Source organism: Oncorhynchus keta, chromosome 26 (assembly GCF_023373465.1).
Source record: "Oncorhynchus keta strain PuntledgeMale-10-30-2019 chromosome 26, Oket_V2, whole genome shotgun sequence".
Classification (NCBI taxonomy): Eukaryota; Metazoa; Chordata; class Actinopteri; order Salmoniformes; family Salmonidae; genus Oncorhynchus; species Oncorhynchus keta.
In genome coordinates this window covers 25,452,721-25,473,957 of record NC_068446.1, presented here as the reverse complement: position 1 = coordinate 25,473,957, position 21,237 = coordinate 25,452,721, and the positions used below count along the sequence as shown (strand labels likewise).

Genomic DNA, 21,237 nt, shown 5'->3' with positions numbered 1-21,237 from the left:
ATTCTGCTTTGAAAGTTGATAAACTTGTAACATTACTTTTAAGAAAATGGCATTTGAATATTTTGGGAGACAGCAGGGGTTCAGACTATAGGACCCATTTCCTACATTTGAGTATAAAAATAGATTTTATCAAACAAAACTATTCTACATTTTATCTCTGGAACCCTCAGAATGACAAATCAGAGCAAGATAATGTATGTAAGTACATTATTTACCTTCAGAGGTGAATGTATCAAACCAGTTGCCGTAATAAAAGTGTCTTGTTGTCTTTTCCCACTGTAATAACTACAACGTTTTAAGATGGCACCGGAGGAAATGGCAGCCGTTTTACGGGTGTCTAACCAATTGTGCTATTATGTGTTTTTTCGTGTTATTTGTAACTTATTTTGTACATAATGTTTCTGCCGCCGTATCTTACGGCAAAAAAGAGCTTCTGGATATCAGGACAGCGATCATTCACCTCGGATTAGACTAAGATTTTTTCTTCAACAAGCACCCGACAAGGCCAACATCCCAGTCATTTGCAAGAGAAAGAGACGCAGGTATAGAGGACACAGGGCGGGATGCCTCGTAAGGATCCATCGACGGCGAGTGTGAAATCTGCCCTTACATTCAATATTACTTGCCAATGCACAATCATTGGACAATAAATTAGACGAGGTACGATCACGAATATCGTACCAACAGGACATCAAAAACTGTAATATCTTATGTTTCACCAAATCGTGGCTGAATGATGACATGGAAAACATTCAGCTAGTGGGATATACACTGCACTGGCTAGATTGAACAGCACACTCCGGTTGTAATGCTCCGGGTGTCGTGGGTGTGGAGTTAGACGCAGGAGACATAGAGTGCAATGCTGTGCTCTTTAATGCACCAACAGGGTGCTCACAATAATAACGGCCCCAAACACGGGGAATGAAAAATGTACAACTGAAAATTCACGACCAGGAACAAACACGTTCCTCTACTACAGAGCCGAAGGTTACAATAATTAATCCCGCACAACAAACAGGCAGGCCGGCTGTCTAAAGAAGCCCAACTAATCATCACAAACAGGTGCTACCAATAAACAGACAAGGAGGGGGAGGAAAGACAATCAGTGGCGGCTAATAGGCCGATGACGACAACCGCCGAGCGCCACCAGACCGGGAAGGGAAGCCACCCTCGGTCGGACTCGTGACACCGGTAAGACGATGGGGAGCGGTCGGGGTATATTTGTAAACAACATCTGGTGCAGGAAATCTAAGGAAGTCTCTAGATTTTGCTCGCCCGAAGTAGTGTATCTCATGATAAGCTGTAGACCACACTATTTGCCACGAGAGTTTTCATCTATTTTTATTGTGGCTGTTTATTTGTCACCACAAACGGACGCTGGCACTATGTACTGAGTCAGCTGTATAAGGAAATAAGCAAACAGGAAACCACTCACCCAGAGGTGGCGCTCCTAGTGGCCTGGGACTTTAATGCAGGGAAACTTAAATCAGTTTTTACCTCATTTCTATATCTATCTATCTATCTATCTATCTATCTATCTATCTATCTATCTATCTATCTATCTATCTATCTATCTATCTATCAAACGCTCAACCAGAGGGAAAAAATTCTAGATCACCTTTACTCCACACACAGAGACGTACAAGACGTCAATTGCCCTCCATTTGGCAAATCTGACCATAATTCTATCCTCCTGATTCCTGCTTACACGCTGAAATTAAAGCAGGAAGCACCAGTGACTCGGTCTATAAAAAAGTGGTCAGATGAAGCAGATGCTAAACTACAGGACTCTTCCTATGGCATTGAGGAGTACACCACATTAGTCGCTGGCTTTATCAATAAGTGCATCGAGGACGTCGTCCCCAGAGTGACTGTACGTATATACCCCAACCAGAAGCCATGGATTACAGGCAACATTCGCACTGAGCTAAAGGGCTGAGCTGCCTTAACCTGGAAGCATATAGGAAATCCTGCTATGCCCTCCAATGAACCATCAAACAGGCAAAGCGCCAATACAGGACTAAGATTGAATCGTACAACACCGGCTCCGATGCTCGTTGGATGTGGCAGGGCCAGCAGACTATTACAGACTACAAAGGGAAGCACAGACGTGAGTTGCCCAGTGACACGAGCCTACCAGATGAGCTAAATCACTGTTCGCTGTTCTGGACGACTGTGTGATCACACTCTCCGTAGCCAATGTGAGCAATACCTTCAAACAGGTCAACATTTACAAGGCTGCTGGGCCAGACGGATTACCAGGATGTGTGCTCCGAGCATGTGCTGATCAACTGGCAGGTGTCTTCACTGACATTTTCAACATGTCCCTGATTGAGTCTATAATACCAACATGCTTCAAGCAGACCACCATAGTCCCTGCGCCCAAGAGCACTAAGGTATCCTGCCTAAATTACTACAGACCAGAAGCGCTCACATCCGTAGCCATGAAGTGCTTTGAAAGGCTGGTAATGGCTCACATTAACACCATTATCCCAGAAACCCTAGATCCACTCCAATTTGCATACTGCTCAAACAGATCCACAGATGATGTAATCTCTATTGCACTCCACACTGCCCTTTCCCACCTGGGCAAAAGGAACACCTATGTGAGAATGCTGTTCATTGACTACAGCTCAGCATTCAACACCATAGTGCCCTCAAAGCTCATCAGTAAGCTAAGGATCCTGGGACTAAACACCTCCCTCTGCAACTGGACCTTGGACTTCCTGACGGGCCGCCCCCAGGTGGTGAGGGTAGGTAGTAACATGTCTGCAACGCTGACCCTCAACACTAGAGCCCCTCAGGGGTGTGTGCTCAGTCCCCTCCTGTACACCCTGTTCACCCACGACTGTATGGCCAAGCACGACTTCAACACCCTCATTAAGTTTGCAGACGACTCAACAGTGGTAGGCCTGATCACTGACAACAACGAACCTATAGGGAGGAGGTCAAAGACCTGGCCGGGTTGTACCAGAATAACAACCTATCCCTAAATGTAATCAAGACACAAGACAAAGGAGATGATTGTGGACTACAGGAATAGGAGGACAGAGCACGCCCCCTTTCTCATCGACGGGGCTGTAGTGGAGCCGGCTGAGAGCTTCAAGTTCCTTGGTGTCCACATCACCAAGAAACTAGAATGGTTCAAACACACCAAGACAGTCGTGAAGAGGTCACGACAAAACCTATTCCCCCTCAGGAGACTGAAAAGATTTGGCATGGGTTCTCAGATCCTCAAAAGGTCCTACAGCTGCAACATTGAGAGCATACTGACTGGTTGCATCACTGCCTGGTATGGCAACTGCTCGGCAAGGTACTACAGAGGGTAGTGCGTACGGCCCAGTACATCACTGGGACTAAGCTGCCTGCCATCCAGGACCTCTATACCAGGCGGTGTTAGAGGAAGGCCCTAAAAATGGTAAAAGACTCCAGCCACCCCAGTCATAGACTGTTCTATCTGCTACCGCATGGCAAGCGGTATCGGTGCGCCAAGTCTCGGACCAAAAGACTTCTCAACTATTTGCATTTTTTATTTTTTTTTTATTTACCTATCCTTTCTTTACCTAAAACCATTTTTTTTAAGCGTTTTTACTTCAACATTGCACTGTTGGTTCGTGCTTGTAAGTAAGCATTTCACTGTAAGTTCTACACCTGTTTTATTCTGCACACGTGACAAATACACTTTTAATTTTATTTTACTGTAAATTGGACACGTCAGTTAGATTTACAAGAAATTAAACCTTCTGCCCATATAAGACATGTCTATGTCCTGGAAAGTTGGCTGTTGCTTATTTAATTTCATAAATATGGATTCCTCCTGTGAAGAATCAGTGTAGAATTGCAGGAAATTGTAGATGTCTTTTTTTGCATCATTTAAAAGAAATCTATAATTGTACCCCAATTTTCATATGAAGTCAATTGCCGATGTATGTCTGTGTGTTTGTATAATATGATGCTAAATCTCAATCTCTTCTCAATTGTGATTTTTCTTCCCCGTACTGCACATCAATTCTAATAAAGAAATCTCAGCCGTGCACATTCTCACCACTTGGCTTCCCTATGGGCTCTATGTTGTCATGGAAACCATGTCCTGTAGCTAGCCCATTCTTTCTGGCTGAGAATGGTGGAGACAGATCAAATAGCTGAAGAGGAAGTGGAGGACAGATGGATTAGGAGCTAGGCCTGTCCGGATGCTCTAGGTAAGACAAATAATGACAAAGAATCACCACGGTTTATATGGTGTACAGGCTTCTTCTTGGTCTACACAAGTTAGAGTAGGCGGGGGATTTATTTAAGGCAGGGGAATTAAACAGGGCACAATAGGGTTACGTGGGCTCTTCACTAAAACATTAAACATTAACAAAACGGTTTCCTTGTGTCTCCCTGATGCCTTGTGGGCAAATAGGTGATGGTGTACAACATTCTTAAACAAGGGGTTTTACATTTGGAAATAAAATGTTATGCTGTGGTCACTAATCTCTGTTGTTTGAAACAGTCTTCTAATTAATCTAATTTTCTGTCTGCCATAACAATTCCTTTTGGCAAGCTTCCCACTCTTACTCGTCTGTTATTGTTTAATGATTAGGCATGATTCATCCCATTTACATGCAACATTTATGATCTTTTAGGCTCAATGTACATGTCATATTAAATATTTATAATCGGAATGCCAAGTTATATTTAGTTTATTCTGCTTTGTCTCCTCTTTCACAAGGAATGAAAACAATTTCTCTGATAAGCAGCAGCAAGGTCAACAGACATTGAGCAGAGGCTATTGAGTGCTGTGTTTATGATCATTACCCAGAGAAGTGACACTTGGGCTGGAGGAGTGGAACTTCATTGCAGACACAGTTCACTACCGAAGAGGGCATACAGCTAACTGATGGCCTGCAATGGCCTAATGAATATCATGCAAAGAAAAAAAGTAATGTGGAAAACATGGGTGTGTCATGGAAAAAATGAATAATCAGGGGGCGATTCTGGGAAGGAAGGAATCAATGATAGGATAGAACATTTGCCAAGCTAATAAGAACTATGTTGGTTTAGCTCCATGTCATTAACCAGCAGAGTGCGAGCAGCGGTGTTATTATATTAAACACTGGAGTGTCAACCCGGAAGCTCTCACGCTAATACCCAAATCCGCCTGCCTGTTTGTGATGTCTGTTTGTGTATGCAGAGTATTTATGTCATTTTCTACACGGATGGGTTGTGTATGCGTCCGCCCCCAGAGCCTGATACTATAACTCAGCCAGCCTATGACAGGATGTGGGGCTGCCTTACAGCAAGAAGCCATGCACATGCAGCCTGAGGAACATCAGACAGATTAGAGGCTACCAGGCTACAAAGTCCTCAAAAGCATTGCATGTCATCTCTTTGACCTAAAACACAGAGCTCCACCATGCCAAGCTCCAATGATAGCTTGTCCGGAAGAGAAGACAAATAACATTGGACATACCTACTTATTCCAAGGTTTTCAAAATAATAAGAATTGGTAACGCTTAGTATACAGTGCATTCGGAAAGTATTCAGACGCCTTGACCTTTTCAAAATCTAATTTAATTTGTCACATACACATGTTTAGCAGATGATATTGCGGATTCAGTGAAATGCTTGTGTTTCTAGCTCCAACAGCGCAGAAATATCTAACAATTCACAACAATACACACAAGACACATAACCTAAAAGTAAAGAAAAAAAAGAAGGAATATATAAATATTAGGATGAGCAATGTGGGAGTGGCATAGACTAAAATACAGTGGAATAGAATACAGAATACATATGAGATGAGTAAACAAAAACATGTAAACATTATTAGAGTGACTAGTGTTCCATTATTAAAGTGGCCAATGATTCAAGCCTATGTATATGGGGCAGCAGCCTCTAAGGTGCAGGGTTATGTAACCAGGTGGAAGCCGCTGAGTGATGGCTATTTAACAGTCTGATGGCCTTGAGACAGAAGCCATTTTTCAGTCTCTCGGTCCCAGCTTTGATGCACCTGTTCTGACCTCGCCTTCTGAATGATAACTGGACGAACAACCAGTGGCTTGGATGGTTGCTGTCCTTGATGATTTGTGGGCCTTCCTGTGACATCGGGTGCTGTAGGTGTCCTGGAGGGCAGCTAGTTTGCCCCAGTGATGCATTGGGCAGATCGCACCACCCTCTCGAGAGCCCTTGGGTTGTGGGTGGTGAAGTTGCCGTACCGGGCGCTAATACAGCTCGACAGGATACTCTCAATTGTGTATCTGTAAAAGTTTGTCAGGGTTTTAGGTGCCAAGCCAAATTTCTTCAGCCTCCTGAGGTTGAAGAGGCACTGTTGCGCCTTCTTCACCACACCGTCTGTGTGGTTGGATCATTTCAGATCGTCAGTGATGTGTACGCCAAGGAACTTGAAGCTTTCCACCTTCTCCACTGTGGTCCCGTCGATGTGGATAGAGGTGTGGTCCCTCTGCTGTGTCCTGAAGTCCACGATCAGCTCCTTTGTTTTGCCGACTGAGTGAGAGGTTATTTTCCTGACACCACACTCCCAGGGCCCTCACCGCCTCTCTGTAGGCTGTCTCATCATTGTTGGTAATCAGGCCTACTACTGTTGTGTCGTTTGCAAACTTGATGATTGAGTTTGAGGCGTGCGTGGCCCCGCAGTCATGGGTGAACAGGAAGTACAGGAGGAGGCTGAGCACGCACCCTTGTGGGGCTCCTGTGTTGAGGATCAGCGAAGTGGAGGTGTTGTTTCCTACCTTCACCACCATTGGGGCGGAAAGAAAATTGAAGTGGGTCTAAGGTGTCAGATAAGGTAGAGGTTATATGATCCTTAACTAGCCTCTCAAAGCACTTCATGATGACAGGAGTGAGTGCTATGGGGTGATAGTCATTTAGTTCAGTTACCTTTGCTTTCATGGGTAGAGGAACAATGGAGGACATCTTGAAGCAAGATGGGACATCAGACTGGGATAGGGAGAGATTGAATATATCCATAAACACTCCAGCCAGCTGGTCTGCGCATGCTCCGTCTGGGCCGGCAGCCTTGTGAGGGTTAACATGCTTAAAGGTCTTACTCACGTCGGCCATGGAGAAGGATAGCCCACAGTCCTTGGTAGCGGGCTGTGTCGGTGGCACTGTGTTATCCTCAAAGTGGGTGAAGAAGGTGTTTAGCTTGTTCGGAAGCAAGACGTTGGTGTCCACAACGTGGCTGGTTTTCCCTTTGTAGTTCATGATTGTCTGTAGAACATGCCACATAAGTCTTGTGTCTGAGCCGTTGAATTGCGACTCCACTTTGTCCCTATACTGTTTGTACACTGTTTGTATTCGGCCATATTCCCAGTCACCTTGCCATGGTTAAATGCAATGGTTCGCACTTTCAGTTTTGCGCGAATGCTGCCATCTATCCATGGTTTCTGGTTAGGGTAGGAATTAATTGTCACAGTGGGTACAACATATCCTATACAGTTCCTGATAAACTCGTATCACTGTATTTGTCAATGTCCTTCTCAGAGGCTACCCGGAACATATCCCAGTCCGCGTGATCAAAACAATCTTGAAGCATGGATTCCAATTGGTCAGACCAGAGTTGAATAGTCCTTAGCACGGGTACTTCCTGTTTGAGTTTCTACCTATAGGAAGGGAGGAGCTAAATGGAGTCGTGATCAGATCTAACAAAAGGGGGGCGGGGGAGGGCCTTGTAGGCATCCTAGAAGTTGGAGTAGCAGTGGTTGAGGGTTTTAGTAGCGCGAGTCCTACAGTCAATGTGTTGATTGCACTTCGGTAGCGTTTTCCTCAACTTTCCTTTGTTAAAATCCCCAGAGTTACCGTCGCTCTGACATTAGAGTTTATTCTAAAATGATTTTTTTTGTCAATCTACACACAATTCCCCATAATGCAAAGCAAAAACTGGTTTGTAGAAATGTATAAAAAAAATATTTAAAAAAAATATTACATTTATATAAATATTCAGACCCTTTACTCAGTACTTTTTTGAAGCCCATTTTGGCAAGGATTACAGCCTTGAGTCTTCTTGGGTAGGACAAGCTGCTACAAGCTGCAACAAGCTTGGCACACCTGTATTTGGGGCGTTTCCCCCTTTCTTCTCTGCAGATCCTCTTAAGCTCTGTCAGGTTGGATGGGGAACGTCGCTGCACAGCTATTTTCAGGTTTCTCTGGAGATGTTCGATCGGGTTCAAGTCCGGGCTCTGGCTGGGCCACTCAAGAACATTCGGAGACTTGTTCCAAAGCAACTCCTGCATTGTCTTGGCTGTGTGTTTAGGGTTTTTGTCTTGTTGGAAGGTGAACCTTTGCCCCAGTCTGAGGTCCTGAGTGCTCGGGAGCCGGTTTTAATCAAGAATCTCTCTGTACTTTGCTCCGTTCATCTTTCCCTCGATCTTGACTTGTCTCCCAGTCACTGACTCTGAAAAACATCCCCACAGCATGATGCTGCCACCACCATGCTTCAACGTAGGGATGGTGCCAGGTTTCCTCCAGACGTGACGCTTGGCATTCAGGCAAAAGTGTTTCATCCGACCAGAGAATCTTGTTTCTCATGGTCTGAGTCCTTTCGGTGCATTTTGCAAACTACAAGCAGGCTGTCATGTGCCTTTTACTGAGGAGTGGCCTCCGTCTGGCCACTCTATCGTAAAGGCCTGATTGGTGGCGTACATGCTCCAGAAATGGTTGTCCTTCCAGAAGGTTCTTCCATCGCCACAGAGGAACTCTGGAGCTCTGTCAGAATGACCATTGAGTTCTTGATCATCTCCCGGAGCAAGGCCCGTCTCCCCTGATTGCTCAGTTTGGCTAGGCGGCCAGCTCTAGAAAGAGTCTTGGGGGTTCCAAACGTATTTAATTTGAGAATGATGGAGGCCACTGTGTTCTTTGGGACCTTCAATGCTGCATAAATGTTTTGGTACTCTTCCCCAGATCTGTGCCTCGACACAATCCTATCTCGGAGCTCAATGGACAATTCCGTTGACCTCATGGCTTGGTTTATGCTCTTACATGCAATGTAAACAGTAGGGCCTTACATCGACAGGTGTGTGCCTTTTCAAATGATGTTCAGTCAATTGAATTTACCGCAGGTGGACTCAAATCAAGTTGTAGAAACATCTAAAATATGAAACAGGATGCACATGAGCTCAATTTCGAGTCTGAATACTTATGTAAATATGGTATTTCTGTTTTAATTGTTTTTATACATTTGCAAACATTTCTAAAAAACGTTTTTTGCTTTGTTCTAATGGGGTATTGTGTGTAGATTGTTGGGGGAACATTTTTATTTAATCCATTTTGGAATAAAGCTTTAACTTAACAAACATTTTGAAAAAGTCAAGGGGTCTGAATACCTTCCCAATGCACTGAACATGGTACTGGAAATGGTGTCCTCCTTTTAGAAGCAGCATGGTAACGGGCACAGGCTGTCCTCAGAGCATGCCACACTGGCATAATTAAACCAGGCTTGAGTGGCAGAGCTCTGATAGGGAAAGGGTCTCACTGGTACATCACAGGCTATGCCAGCTTCAGTACTACCAGGTGGACAGTTCTGGCATGCAGCCAGGAGAGATGTCAAGACAATGAGAGGAAGGTGAGATAGTCCTTAATTCGAGGTGACAATAACACCTTCAAGTGAAGAAAATTGAAAGCCACAATTTGTAACCTTTTTGGTGACCCGACCAAATTCACATAGAAATGTGAGTTATAGATCTGTCATGCTCATTGAAAGCAAGTCTAAGAAGTGGTAGATCTGTTGTAAGTGTGCTACAGCTATGCATCCCATGCTTAAGTTTTGTTTTGCGTCTTTTACTTTCGGTTTTGTCCACCAGCTTCAAACAGCTGAACATACAAAAACATATATTTATATACACTACCAGTCAAAAGTTTGGACATACCTACTTATTCCAAGGGTTTTCTTTATTTTTACTATTTTCTACATTGCAGAATAATAGTGAAGACATCAAAGCTTTGAAATAATAGATATGAAATCATGTAGTAACCAAAAAAAGTGTTAAGGGATCGGTGGCCCGTCCACGGGACAGTTAAGCTAAGGTAGGCTAATGCGATGAGCATGAGGTTGTAAGTAACAAGAACATTTCCCAGGACATAGACATATCTGATATTGCACTGTCCAATTTACAGTAGCTATTACAGTGAAAGAATACCATGCTATTGTTGGAGGAGAGTGTACAATTTTGAACATGATAAGTTATTAATAAACAAATTAGGCAAATTTGGGCAGTCTTGAGACCAGATTCTGAACAGAAATGCAATGGTTCATTGGATCAGTCTAAAACTTTTCACATACAGTGGGGCAAAAACATATTTAGTCAGCAACCAATTGTGCAAGTTCTCCCACTTAAAAAGATGAGAGAGGCCTGTAATTTTCATCATAGGTACACTTCAACTATGACAGACAAAATGAGAAAAAAAATCCAGAAAATCACATTGTAGGATTTTTTATGAATTTATTTGCAAATTATGGTGGAAAATAAGTATTTGGTCACCTACAAACAAGCAAGATTTCTGGTTCTCACAGACCTGTAACTTCTTCTTTAACCTCTTGCTCCTACCCGACACGCAGGCGTCCCATCTAGACATCTGGAAATGCAAATGCGCTACGCTAAATGCTAATAGCACTCGTTAAAACTCAAACGTTCATTAAAATACACATGCAAGACAGCATATGTGGGAACTGCTTCAAGACAGAAAATCATTCCTCATGAAGCTGGTTGAGAGAATGCCAACAGTGTGCAAAGCTGTCATCAAGGCAAAGGATTGCTGTTTTGAAGAATCTAAAATCTAAAATCTATTTTGATTTGTTTAACAATTTTTTGGTTACTACATGATTCCATGTGTTATATCATAGTTTTGATGTCTTCACTATTATTTTACAATGTATAAAATAGCAAAAATAAAGAAAAACACTTGAATGAGACTCATGTCCAAACTTTTGACTGGTAGTGTGTATATTTCTTTAAAGCTTTGATCCCTTTTTCTCCCCAATTGGTAGTTACAGTCTTGTCCCATCACTGTAACTTCTATACGGACTCGGGAGAGGCGAAGCTCGAGAGCCATGGGTCCTCCGAAACACGACCCTGCTTCTTGACACAATGCTCGCTTAACCCGGAAGCCAGTTGCACCAATGTGTCAGAGGAAACACCGTACAACTGGCGACCGTGACAGCGTGCATGAGCCCTGCCCGCCACAGGAGTTACTAGAGCGCAATGGGACAAGGACAACCCTCCCCTAACCTGGAAGACGCTGGGCCAATTGTGCACTGCCTCATAGGTCTCCCGATTGCGCACGGCTGCGACACAGCCCGGGATTGGACCCAGGTCGGTAGGGACGCCTCAAGCACTGCTAAGCAGTTCCTAAGACCGCTGAGCCACTTGGGAGGCCAAAAATACAATATTTTTGCTTATGAAAAATATATTTCACAGCAGTATACAGTATATGGGACAAGGACTCTCTACACTATACTTGCCTGTTTTGTCACATAAACTGAAATTAGGTGAACAATAAGAATTTTAGCAACCAGGAAATGGCGGAGTGATTTCTGCATAGTGCATAATTCTGCATAGTGCATATATGAAGAGAATGCTTAGTCAGTTATATTACTCATTTCAATATAATTTGTTTTATTTCCTACATGTCAATTCTCAGTAGGTAAAAGAATACATCCAGTATTTACCATTGTTTTCCTGCCTTTGGGACAACGACTACCATTGTTAGGGCGGAGACAAGACCATCTCGTCGTTATATACAATATCTCTGTCTTTCAGCATCACTGAGGAGGTGGGGGGGGGGGCACAGATACACACAGTCAGTCTGTTCCCATAGTGGGCGTCTATGAGCCTGGATACCATCATTTTCAGTGCTATTCTGTTCAGGTCTCAAGTTCTCATTACTTCAAAGCACAGAGAGTTATTGACCTGTAAATGAACAGACAAGAAACAGATTACTGCCATGATGACCCAGTTTTTCTTGTGTGAATATCAAACGAACTACACGCTAAATGTATTCACCACAGCAGACCAAATCCAGATGCCAGTCCAGAGCATAGCTTTAAGAATTTCCCCTTGTTGTGTTATTCTACAGCATAAAGTACAGTATGGCAGCTGTCAGCTTCCTTAATCTTAAGCACAAAAATAACCTCCAACACCACAGCAAGTGGAAGACTGTGCTAAGAGTGCAATATACTGTATATCTCCTAAAATTCACATGAAGAGTGAAGACAAAGATGAATAAAATAGTGTCCCTGTTCTCTGTGTTACAGTGAGAGTGGCATGCCTGCCTCCAGTGTGGGTGGTGGTGGAGAAGAGGTATAAAAAGCAGCAGCAGTGAACACATCCCCTCGCTCTACGAGGACTCCAGGTACTCTCTGCTGCTCTCGCTCTCTGCTGCTGTGTAGCTATGGTCCATCTGCTGCTGTTGCTATGGAGACCAGTCCCACTGATCTAAATAGGAGACAGTTGGGGAATGTTTGCTAGGGCTGTTCCTATTAGCACGATTCAACTGCATGCAGCATCATGGACCCCGCCAACAGCCTTTCTTTCTGCCTGGCCACATTACATAATTAATTATCATTATTTTTTCTCTCGTTGGGTGGAAATTGTAAATGGGAAGTCACATCATTCCCAGTGTTCTCATCACTGTTCAGTGACCTTAGGTTGTTGTATGGAGGAGCTGTATGGGGCAGAAGTGATGATTCACCATGACAATTTAGCGGGAATAAGAACATCTTGTGAAATATTGATCTCATGATTGTGTACCAGAGAGACATCTTTTATGGGTTTTCACATTGATTTTATGACTTAAGACCTCAAACCATGACCCAAATCACATACTGGTATACATGTATTCCGGTATTCTGTTTGTGTATATTGTATCATGCTTTATGCATTGTGTATACATTTTTTTGTATCATGCTTTATGCATTGTGTATACATTTTTGCCTTCGTATCAAATGTATCAACTCTGAGGTTTAACATGAGAGATAGAGGCTTTTTCCTAATGTCAGCTTTGTGGCATGAAAGGGGTTTTTAAAGAAGAAGAAGAAGGAAATTAACCCTGACTGGCATTATTTAAATGTCATAGTATTCCCGGCTGGTTGACTATGCTGACCATCACAGCACGAAAGCAAAACATTGCCTCTCGCAGCATGACCACTCAACAGCATAACACTAGCCAAGGTCATGATAGGCTGTGACTATCACAATAGATATGTGAATATATTACTCTAACAACAGGATGTGTTTATGAAGAATGCTGCTGGAATGTATAGCGCACGTTTTGCGGGCTCCTGACCAATTCTACTATTTTGTGTGTTTTCTTTGCACTGATCGTGACTTTTGTTTTTACATAAAGTTTCCTATGACCGAAAGAGCTTCTGGACATCAGAACTATGACCAAAAAAAGCCTCTAGACATCAAAACAGTGACCACTAACCTTGCTTTGGATGAAGATTTCTACTTCGACAGCGCAGGACATACTGATCACTCCGGACCAGGCTCTAATCCCTGACACTTGGAAGAGAAAGAGATGGCAATATAGAGGTTGACGTGTGGACACCATGATATAATTGCAGTCAGTGAGGAAATAAACCGCCTCTTATGTTCTATTGACGAATGTACAAAAACTGGAGAACAAACTAGATGAGTTCCATTCGAGGCTATCCGATCAAAAGGGACCTGAAAAACTGTAATATCCTATGTTTCCCGGAAACTTGGCTGAACAAGGACATGGATAATATACAACTAGTTGTTTGTTCTATGCATCTGCAGGACAGAATGGCAGCATCGGGTAAGCTCAATGGGGATGGTGTGCTCACCGGAGTTGGAATATCTCAAGATAGTTTTCATCTATATTTTTCTTAGCTTTCTATTTAGCACCACAGACCGATGCCGGCACTAAGACCGCACTCAATGAGCTGTATACGGCCAAAATGCTCAAACAGGAAGTACCAATGACGAGCTCAATATGGAAGTGGTCCAATGAAGCGGATGCTAAGTTACAGGACTGTTTTGCTAACACAGACTCGTCCAATGGCCTTGAGGAGTTTACCACATCAGTCACCGGCTTCATTAATAAGTGCATCAATGACGTTGTCCACACAGTGACCCTATGCACATATCCTAACCAGAAACAATGGAATACAGGAAACATCTGCACTGAGTTAAAGGCTAGAGCTGCCGATTTCAAGGAGCGGGACACTAACCCGGACGCTTATAAGAAATCCCCCTACACCCTCCGACGAACCATCAAACAGGAAAAGCGTCGATAAAAGACTAAGATCGATTCCTACCACACCCAACTGATGCTCGTCGGATGTGGCAGGGCTTGCAAACTATCACGGATTACAAAGGGAAACCCAGCCGCAAGCGAGCTAAATGCCTTCTATGCTTGCATCGAGTCAAGCAACATTGAACCATGTGTGAAAGCACCAGCTGTTCTGGACGACTGTGTGATCATGCTCTCAGTAGCCGATGTGAGTAATACCTTGAAACAGGTTAATATTCACAATGCCACAGGGCCAAACGGATTACCAGGAAGCTTACTCAGAGCATGCGCTGACCAGATGGTAAATGTCTTCACTGACATTTTCAAACTCACCCTGACCCAGTCTTGAATACATTCATATTTCAAGCAAACCACCATAGTCCTTCCGCCCAAGAACGCCAAAGTAACCTGTCTAAATGACTATTGCCCTGTAGCACTCGTATCTGTAGCCATGAACTGCTTTGAAAGGCTGGTCATGGCTCACATAAACACCATATCCCAGACACCCTGGACCCACTCCAATTTGCCTCAACAGATCCACAGGTGACGCAAACTCTTTTGCACTCCACACTGCCCTTTCCACTTGGACAAAGAAACACCTATGTGAGAATCCTGTTCATTGACTACAGCTCAGTGTACAACACCATAGTGCTCTCCAAGCTCATCACTAAGCTAAGGACCTAGGGACTAAACAACAGTGGTAGGCCTGATCAAAGAAGACAATGAGGCAGCCTATGGGGAGCAGATCAAAGACCTGGCAGTGTGGTGCCAGGACAACATTCTCTCCCTCAACGTCAACAAGAAAAAGGAGGTGATTGTGTACTACAGGAAATGGAGGGCTCAACACACACATTCATGAAGTGGTGTCCACATCACTAAGGATCTATCATGGTCCAAACACACCAACACAGTTGTGAAGAGGGAATGACAACGCCCCTTCCCCCTCCGGAGGCTGAAAAGGTTTGGCATGGGCCCTAATATTTTCAAAAAGTTATACAGCTGAACCATTGAGAGCATCTTGATTGGCTGCACCACTGCTTGGTATGGCAACTGCTTGGCATCCGACCACAAGGCGCTACAGAGGGTAGTGCATAAGGCCCAGTACATCACTGGGGCAGAGCTCCCTACCATCCTGGACCTCTATACCAGGAATTGTCAGAGGAAGGCCCTAAAAATTGTCAAAGACTCCAGCCACCCAAGCCATAGACTGTTTTCTCTGCTACAGCACGGCAATCTGTACTAATGCACCAAGTCTGGAACCAACAGGATCCCGAACAGCTTATACCCCCAAGGCAATTGTTGGTCTGGGTAGCTATTTTGTTAGCTGTTAAACTATCTGCATTGACCCTTTTTGCACTAACTTTTCATACTCTGCTGCTACTGTTTACTATCTGTCAGATTATTCCAAGTTATTATTATTATTTTTACGTGTTTTACTTTTCTATTATTTCTCCATTTTCTTTCTCTCTGCATTGTTGAGAAGGGTCCGTAAGTAAGCATTTCACTGTTAGTCCACACCTGTTGTTCACGAAGCATGTGACAAATACAATTGTATTAGATTTAGGTAGTGACTGGGCTTCGGGTTGGAAAACATATAGAAAGAATTATATAATTTATAGGAATGGACGATAATCGGCTCTCTGGGGGAAAGGTCGGCTTGGGGCCAAGAAGTCATCTTAGAGCCATTTCTCTTTCCAGGGATGGGATGTAGCGGTTAATCTCCTGATTACGCTGATAGAACTGGTCAAGTGATCCTGAATCTGTAAGGCTCTTCAATCAGAACCACAGCTCTCCTTCAAATCAAATCCAGCCAGGGATGAAACTCCACTAGTAATTAAAACTGAACATGCCTGTATCCAGTTATGCTGGGTCTTGTCAGCTAGTAACATATGGGATCCTATCATTATGTCTCCTTGGTCTCTGTCTCTGTCAATCTCTCTCTCTCTTTCACTTCCCATCTCTCTCTCTCACACACAGTAGAGTGGAGGAAGGCTCACAATGACAGTGTGACAGTGAGAGCCCGCCCTGCAGATCAGGCCCGGTCTTGGCTGATATGCTGCCCTGGGCTAGACAAAAACAAATACCGCCCACCTCCTACCCCCGCAAAGTAGAATAGTAACCTAGGCTATACAGTGCCGCAATGCACTTTTATGAATGCCTATCATTGTGATTTGTAAAACAGGCAGTAGCATTGGCTTTATACTCCTAATACCTGACAAAGACTTAAGACAAATCATTTTGGCTATTCAAGCTCTCAATATCAGCTACCATAGGCGTCTTCTGAAGTCAATTTAAATAAATTTGCCATAATTATATAATTACTCCTGTCTTTACTGAAATAAATTAAATCGTTCAAAATACTTCACCAGACAACAGACAGAGGTCCATTATCTTATTTTAAAAAATGCTGTGGATTGTTTCAAATCACAAGAGCAGACCTATGCCTGGTTTTGTAGCCCGCAATTTGGGCAGGACACGTGGCAATAGGCCTAGCTGATTATTGAATTGCATCTGTCAGTGTCAGCATCTAAAATATGTGTGAAGATAATGTGTCCTGAGCAATATTCCCTCTAAGCTGCAGTAGCCGGAGAGACTGCAGTGAAGCTCCCCGGGACTTCTGTGCAGAGCAGATGAAATATCAGCCCACAAAGAGAAGCATGAGATTGAACTTCACTCAACTTTCTAGAGTTTTCCCTGTTAGTTATCACTATCATCATTTCCTTTTTACTGTGCCAATTGTGATCGAATCAATGCAATATTAGCAACTTTCAATGCAACATAGTGAAACAAAACTAACTATGCAAGAGATTTTGTAGTAGGCAGAACGCATCAGAGTAGGATTCTATTGCTCCCGACGGACTCTGCAGGTACTCTACAAAAGTGTGGCCTAACCATCAGAGCAGCAGTAGGCCGAAATCCAAATAAACCATTGCTATATATGATTCTGTGCCATTTACTTTGAACTGGACTGTTTACAGCTGTGGTAGATGTACTTGTTTTGAGATCAAAGCAAGAGCTGCATATAGCCATGTGTGCACATTTTGTTCATATCCTTTGCTAGTTAGTGAGTTATTAACACAGTTATAGATAATTTGTAGTCAGCAATAGAGGAGTGATTGCTTCATACAAGAGCACAAAACGTGTGCATTTATAGACATCTTTGGAAAGTGAGTCAGCAAAATAGTGTTTTTTGTGTTAAGGAGGCACAGTTGTATTTTGAGACAGGTTTCAATAAGCTAAGTACCCAATAGGCAGAGAGGGTGGCTGTCACGTTCGTTATAATGAGTAGACCAAGGCGCAGCGTAGGTAGAGTTCCACATATTTTAATAAACTGAAACTCACCAAAACAAAACAATAAAGCACAAACGAAACGTGAAGCTACTGGTGTGTACAAATAAATGTAGACAAGATCCCAAAAATAACAATGGGGAAATGGCTACCTAAATACGATCCCCAATCAGAGACAACAATAAACAGCTGCCTCTGATTGGGAACCATATCAGGCCACCATAGACATACATTTCACCTAGATGACCCACCCAAGACACTATCACACCCCAACCAACACAGAGAATAAACAGCTTACAATGGTCAGCTTACAAAGGTGCGGACTCCGACAGCAAAACCTGACTCAATTAGGGGGGGGTTCGGGTGGGCATCTATCATGGATGACACAGGGCATCGAGGGTGGCTCCGGTGCGGGGCGCATTGCCGGAAGCTCCGGACCGTGGATCGTCGCCGGTGGAACCGGACTGTAGATCGTTGCAGGAGGCTCTGGACTAAGAATCCCTGCTGAAGGCTCTGAACCGCAGACCGTCGCTGGAGGCTCCAGACTGCAGACCGTCTCAGCAGGTCCTGGACTGTAGACCGTCTCAGGAGGTTCTGGACTGTAGACCGTCGTTGGAGGTTCCGGACTGTGAAACGGCGGCAGAAGCTCTGGACTGTGAAACGGCGCCGGAAGCTCTGGACTGGGAACTGTCACCGGAAGCTCTGGACTGTGGAGGCGCACTGGAGGTGCGCCACCGAAGCTCCGCCCCTGTGCTTTCTTTTCTCGGAAGCTCAGCCCGGCGGAGCGAAACTATGACGTGGGGGATCGGGAGCTGCTAGCTGTTGTCAGAGGCCTGAAGGTGTGGAGACATTGGCTTGAGGGGGCCCAACACCCTTTCCTCATCTGGACTGACCACCGTAATCTAGAGTACATTCGGGCAGAGAGGAGACTGAACTCTCGTCAGGCAAGGTAGGCCATGTTTTTCACCCGATTTAGGTTTACCATCTCCTATAGACCAGGCTCCCAGAACACTAAGGCAGACGCACTGTCCCGACTATATGATACGGAGGAGCGGGCCATTGATCCTGCGCCCATCCTCCCGGCTTCTTGTCTAGTGGCACCTGTAAGGTGGGAGGTGGACGCAGACATTGAGCGAGCATCACGTGTTGAGCCCACTCCACCACAGTGTCCAGCGGGACGGGTGTATGTTCCGCTGGAGGTTAGAGACAGGTTAATTTGGTGGGCTCACACATCCCCCTCCTCTGGTCACCCGGGGATCGGGAGGACGGTGCGATGTCTTAGTGGGAAGTACTGGTGGCCCACTTTAGCCAAGGACGTGAGGGTTTATGTGTCCTCCTGCTCAGTGTGCGCTCAGTGCAAGGCTCCTAGGCACCTGCCCAGAGGGAAGTTATATCCCCTTCCCGTTCCACAGCGGCCTTGGTCACACCTGTCGGTTGACTTCTTGACCGATCTGCCACCGTCACAGGGCAACACCACGATCCTGGTCGTTGTGGATCGGTTTTCTAAGTCCTGTCGTCTCCTCCCTTTGCCCGGTCTCCCTACGGCCCTACAGACGGCGGAGGCCCTGTTTACTCACGTCTTCTGGCATTACGGGATGCCTGAGGATATTGTTTCTGATCGGGGTCCCCAGTTCACGTCCAGGGTGTGGAAGGCGTTCATGGAACGTTTGGGGGTCTCGGTCAGCCTGACCTCTGGGTTTCACCCCGAGAGTAATGGGCAGGTGGAAAGAGTGAACCAGGATGTGGGTAGGTTTCTGCGGTCGTATTGCCAGGACCGGCCAGGGGAGTGGGCAGCGTTCGTGCCCTGGGCCGAGATGGCTCAGAACTCGCTCCTCCACTCCTCCACTAACCTCTCACCCTTCCAGTGCGTACTGGGATACTAGCCGGTTCTGGCGCCTTGGCATCAGAGTCAGACCGAGGCTCCTGCGGTGGACGACTGGTTCAGGCGCGTGGAGGAGACATGGGACGCCGAAACCTGCCCCTCCGCCTGCCCTGCCAGAAGCTGGGCCCGCGGTTTGTGGGGCCATTTAAAGTCCTGAGGAGAGTGAACGAGGTTTGTTATAGGTTACAGCTTCCCTCCAATTACCGTATTAACCCCTCGTTCCATGTGTTTCTCCTCAGGCCGGTGGTGGTTGGCCTGCTCCAGGAGTCTGAGGTACGGGAGGTTCCTCCGCCCCCTCTGGACATCGAGGTGGCCCCGGCGTACTCCGTCCGCTCCATACTGAATTCGAGGCGTCAGACGAGGGGCCTTCAGTACCTCGTGGAGTGGGAGGGGTACGGTCCGGAGGGGAGGTGTTGGATTCTGTTGGTTTTGCTTAATAAATCTCCAGTTATTACCAAGTTCTGCTCTCCTGCGCCTGACTTCTGTGCCGCCAATTACGCACCCCGCTACACGTGCTGCCTATGTCAGCTATAGGCATAACCAAGTGTATCAGGCATCGTGTTATCTTGGAAAATGCCGTTTGTTCGCCGTGATCAGCTCAGAAATTGACAAATAGGCCTACAAACTTGATATCGCTAATTATCAAGACAATTTAGCCCAATGAGTGAAACTTCAGGACAGCAGCCATGAGTAGCCTAGCCTCATTTTATTCCATAGGAAATGATAAATTTTACTTTTACCTTTCCTGTTTTTAGGATATGGTGTGTTTGTTAACATTTTCATTCATATTCACATTGAAGCAAATATTTATTTGATATCACAGTGTGCATATAACGTGATAAAGACCTATTTTACTGGTTGAAATCTGTTTCGGATGTCTTATAACATGATCACAACCAGATCTTTTTATGACACCATCGAACAGCTTTGGGATGAACTGGAACGCTGATTGCAAGTCAGGCCTAATCACCCAACATCAGTGCCCGACCTCACTAATGCACTTGTAGCTGAATGAAAGCAAAAAAAAATTCAAGAGCATATAACATTATACATAAAATGTTCTCTGTATTTTTGTTTTACTTTTGTAAAGCGACGTCAAAGAAAGTTTTGCTAGCTGGCTAATCCTCCATGGGCATGGTAAGATAAAATGTTTACTTTTTGTAGCTAGCTAGCTAACGTTTTAACAAGTTGATATCTGTTTAGTTAATGAAAGTAAATGTGTGTGTGTGCTCACATTTGCATCCCTCACCTTTGCATCACTATTTTGAAAGTGTGGATGCAGCTGCTCCGTTTGCTCCATTACTCAGGCGCCTATGCACATACACCGTGATAACAACACCTGCATGTGCTCACTATACATTGTCTAACTCTCTTTTAAACACACTGTCACCTATTCGTGTTCATTTATATCATTTAAATATAAGCTGGAAACCCAGAATGGTCTATTCAATAATCCTACACGTTTTCCTACACTAGTCTCATTTTGTTTTCCATATCTTCAAATTACATTTGCATCACAACGCTTTTCTGTACTGCTGGACTTATGACCAGAACCCATTTTCCTCAAATACATTCTGAGTGTGTCAAACGCCGCTGGTGGCATGTACAGTGGTCGACATTGATGTGGTGAATAATAGATTTGACTTCTCTTAAACAAGGCCGCAGTTCCCACATGTATATTACTTATACATGCTCCTGACAATGTGATCGATTCCAGTCCCCATCGTTTTCCCTGTATGGAATCCTTATGTGCAGGGAGGGGACTGTCCCGCTCCCTCCGTCCCTGGCCATGTCCATGTCATTGTCTGTTC

The 21,237-nt window shown here is 44.6% G+C and overlaps 1 protein-coding gene and 1 long non-coding RNA gene across 2 annotated transcripts in view; one reads left to right on the top strand and one right to left on the bottom strand.

Moving 5' to 3' along the window:
* LOC118359149 (leucine-rich repeat-containing protein 7-like) overlaps positions 1 to 21,237 on the bottom strand; it is a 225,930-nt gene that overhangs the window by 158,858 nt on the left and 45,835 nt on the right. The gene's annotated exons all lie outside the window — the stretch shown is intronic.
* On the top strand, positions 4,125 to 19,833 carry LOC127912025 (uncharacterized). Its single transcript, XR_008080165.1, has 3 exons — positions 4,125 to 4,199; positions 12,254 to 12,351; positions 19,666 to 19,833. It is a non-coding gene; the product is annotated as an uncharacterized LOC127912025 (long non-coding RNA).